Raw genomic sequence first — 4,289 nt, 5'->3', positions numbered from 1 at the left:
TTTTTACTTTACTTATTTATTTTATTATTATTTTTATTTTATTTTTTACTTCTATCATGCCATAGGCGTTGATGACCAGAGGCTTTAAGCAACAATCAACATCAACTAGCTTTAAGTTGAATGCTGGTAGACATCTGTACATCTTATAGTTCCTGAGATATATCTTTTCATAAATAAAACTTTTTTTTCGAACAACTTGAAATCAACGTTTTATGAATTACTTTTGTCGAATATCATGAAAACTACTACTCCTATGAAGATAAACGCAATAAATTACTGTGTATTACATTAAACTAGCTTTAATTAGAGTGTTAATAGACATCTGTACTTCGAATGATTTTTGAAATAAATTCGCTGACTACTATTTAGTGCATCTTTCATGAACTGTTGCTTTTTTAAAAGCTATATCTCGAGAACTATTGAACGTAAATAGCTCTATTATGGCTCATATTTTAGCAAATTTATTATACTTTAAATGATGTTCTCTTAGGTTTTCTAGTGTTGTTGGTAGTTTAAAAGATAGAGAGCTCTGAATGAAAAAATTGTTTTTTATGTTTTAAAACAGCGACCATTTTTTATTCCTCCTGCCTATATTTGACAAAATTAATTCACTAAATGTTAATTTCTAATTTTTGATGATATAATAGACTTGTATCCGAAATAAAAATTTTTAAAAAGTTATATTTCATAACCAAAACAGAATTTTTTAAAAATTATTTGTGGAAAAAGCTATATATAAGGAATCATTAGACTCACTGATGTCTGTTAGCACTCATATTAAAGCCAATAAAGTAGTTTATAATGTTTACCTTCTTAAGAGTAGTAGTTTTTATCATATTTGACAAAATATATTCAAAAAATGTTAATTTCTGGTTGTTCAGATAAACTTTTTGATGTTTGAAAATATATGTGTCTGGGGCCATAAGACGTATGTATGTCTGCCAGAGCTCAAAATAAAAGAAATTTAACTTAGTTTAATGACACGTATCTATATCTCGAAAACATTTTGACATAAAAATGTCTATTAATACTCTAAATAAAGGAAATTTAACTTACTATAAAGTAGATTATACGTGTTATTATTATACGTATCTTCGTAGGGGTAGTATTTTTTATGATATTCAAATGAAAATTTGTCTGAACAACTATAAATAAATTTATTTTAACAAATATCATGTAAACTATTACTCCTACGAAGGTAAAGGTCATAAACTACTTTATAGCTCATTAAACTAGCTTTAATTTGAGTGCTAATAGACATGTAAATCGAATGGTTTTTAAGATATAAGATTTCTCAAAATATATTAATTAACTACTGATCTTTAAATACATTTTTATATGAACTGTTACTTTTAAAAAAAAACTATTGAACATAAATAGCTCTTATTAGGGCTCATATTTTAGCAAATTTACTCAACTTTAAATGATGTTATATTAGGTTTTCTAGTTTTGTTGGTAGTTTTAAAGATAAGCAGCTCCGAATTAAAAATTATTTTATCTAATTTTGTTAAAACAGCCACCATTTTTTATTCCCCCTACCTATACTTGGCAGACTCATCGATTTTGACTATTAATTATACATAGTTTTCATTAAATTAATCAAAAATTGGGGTGAGATAATTGACTTTTTTCTTATCGGCTCTTGTACTAATGGTTTAACGAGTAAAATCCTAGCCAACATTTACGTAGTGATTCCAAACTGGTGGTCAGCTAATACATGTTTTGTGAGAACTGTCTTATTGTATACCTTTTCTGATATCTGAATAATAGTTTAACATGTAAATGGACAGTAAAAGTTTCACACCCTGACAACTTGTCACAAATATACTGAAATTAGAATAAGATATTTTGTCAATCTTGGGTTTTATTGTTTCCAACTGACCCTGTATATAGAGTTTTTTCACCAAGCTTTCTTTTTAGTGAGTTAGACATGAAATAATGCTTACTTAATATTTAATCTTTTATAATATCTTAAAGGAGACTTAAATAAATTGGATTTATTTAAATCTAGCAATATTTAAGAATCGCCAGAAATTAAAAAATACGGCATGAAACCCTTCACTCTCGTCCTCCGTGGTAGACATAATTTTTCAAACAGACAATTATAACGAGTAGGTTGGACGATGTAGGATCCAACAATGTCACAAGAGGAGATCATAAGAAAAAAAAACGTTCCTTCCCGACCAGACCCACGCCACTAAAACCCCCATTAAGCGGACGATGCCGTATTGCTTTTGATCCCCTTAAAACGGGAAGAAGAGATTTGCGTTAAATCAAGCAATATTTAAAAAGCGCCTGATATTGAAAATTGACCGGTTACTCCCTCTCCAAGACGGGAGTGGAGAATCTCACGCCGTTTTTTTATATCAGGTGCGATTTACATATTGCTCGATTTAACGATCTTAAAGTCTCCTCTTCCCGTTTTAAGCTAATACTTCAAAAGTGATCTAGGACCGTCGCTCTCTGGGGTTCTTAGTGGGGCAGGTCACCCCAGGATGATCCCAGGACCACTTTGTTACCATATAGACTCAAAAAGGCGGGCGATCAGAGGTTTCATAAGTCACTAAATCAGCCATTTATGAAGATGGAGGAAAATGGAAAGAATTTTTGAATTAACATTTTAGGGCGTTAAAAATATATATACATATTGTTATGTATTGACATTTTGACAATACTGGGTATTATGAAGGTGTTTCGTCATCTGCCCCTATACCTGGTCAGGGTATCCTTCTGCGAAGCTTTTAGCGTCTCCGGATATGAAAACATCTGTGTTAAGTTTGTCACATTACCAGAGGCCTCTGAGAAAATTAGATTGGCTAACCTTTAAGTGTCAAAACACAAAATGACAGTTTGTGACGAGAGACCAGAAACAAATTAACCAGGTGCAGGCCTTTCCTGGACATGTCAAACTTTTTTACACATTCTCGGCTCTGAGGAGGAGGACGCCCAATCAGAGAGGAGATTTAAAAATAAGGTAACGCCCCAAAAGGGAAGTGGGAGAAAAATACAGAGGAAATCTAGAAGATCCAGACGGACACACTCAACAGGAAGGCTTAGACGGGAGAAGGACCACAGTCAGGAGGCAGGCATAGAAAATGCACTTCGACCTAACGAAGTAGTGAGAAGGGCCACGAGACCTGGACATCCCTTATGAACGACACCTACGGAACTACATCCTACGGCATCAGCAGCTATAAGAATAAAATTAACCAATAAGTAATACTGTAATAATCTATATTTTATGGCAACCTTTATCTGAATCATTAGAAACATTTTAATTATAATAACAAATTGTAAATAAATACTTAGTTTCTTTATGTAGTTTACATACTATTATATAACCTAATATACCACCCTTTAGTATAATATATAATTAATGGTAACAACATTTTATAAATATAAAGGTATTTAATTGGTAAACTGGTAAACACACAAATAGCCTTTGGAAAAGAATCCAATCATAATAATAGTTTTTTAGGACTCAATTTATAACTTATTTTGGTTAATTGCCTTCAGCGATTATCCTGGCATCCCGATTAAATCTCCATAGCTTACATAGCAATATTATCTCCTTAATATGCCCGTTATTTATTTGTTTTTTTGTTTTATAGTATATTCGGTCGCCGATGTCTGTGTAATCAGGAAATCTGTAAGAGACAGATAAACAACTGTTTAAAGCATGGAGTAGTATAAAGTAACAAGTGAAGTGCTAATTAACGAACTATATCTGCACACGACTGTTCTAACCAATGAGATAGTTCGACAACTGCTAACATAAGTTTACAATTGGCCATCACATCAATTGTGGAGACACGAACTGCCGTAAATTTCCTGAGCGCCCCAGTTCACAAACAGGAAACATCTCCAATCGCGAGGATCGGACAAACAGAACAGATACTTCAAGGGGGGGGGGGGCGAAATCCTAATGCCCGCCATGAATAATTTATTAAACACTACTCATAGCCCATTTTATTCACGCTACATTTTCTTCAGGGGCCCTTTATTCTTCTTCTGATGAATTTATTCAAGAATTTAAATATTTAGAGAATCATTCCAGGAACAAAAAAGAGAATAAAACATCAGCAATAAGATCAGTCCTGAATATCATTGCCCTATATAAATTTCAAAATATATTTCCTGCATGTCCTTAAAATCGATAGCATTTTCTGCATCTCCTAAAACATAAAAAGGGACCCTAATATGTAAGAAATCAGAAAAGTTAAAATAAATCGATACACGATCTTAAAATTGATAGCATTTTCATTTTCTGCATTTCCTAAAACATAAAA

General features: G+C 32.1%; 1 protein-coding gene across 5 annotated transcripts in view; it reads right to left on the bottom strand.

The window, feature by feature from the left end:
* Positions 1-4,289, bottom strand: part of LOC106683814 (uncharacterized) — a 445,492-nt gene that overhangs the window by 156,891 nt on the left and 284,312 nt on the right. The window lies entirely within an intron of this gene.

Source organism: Halyomorpha halys, unplaced genomic scaffold (assembly GCF_000696795.3).
Source record: "Halyomorpha halys isolate HHAL.00 unplaced genomic scaffold, Hhal_1.1 Scaffold3.1, whole genome shotgun sequence".
NCBI lineage: Eukaryota > Metazoa > Arthropoda > Insecta > Hemiptera > Pentatomidae > Halyomorpha > Halyomorpha halys.
Note: the sequence above shows the minus strand (reverse complement) of the source record. Positions and strands in the feature narration are given on the sequence as shown.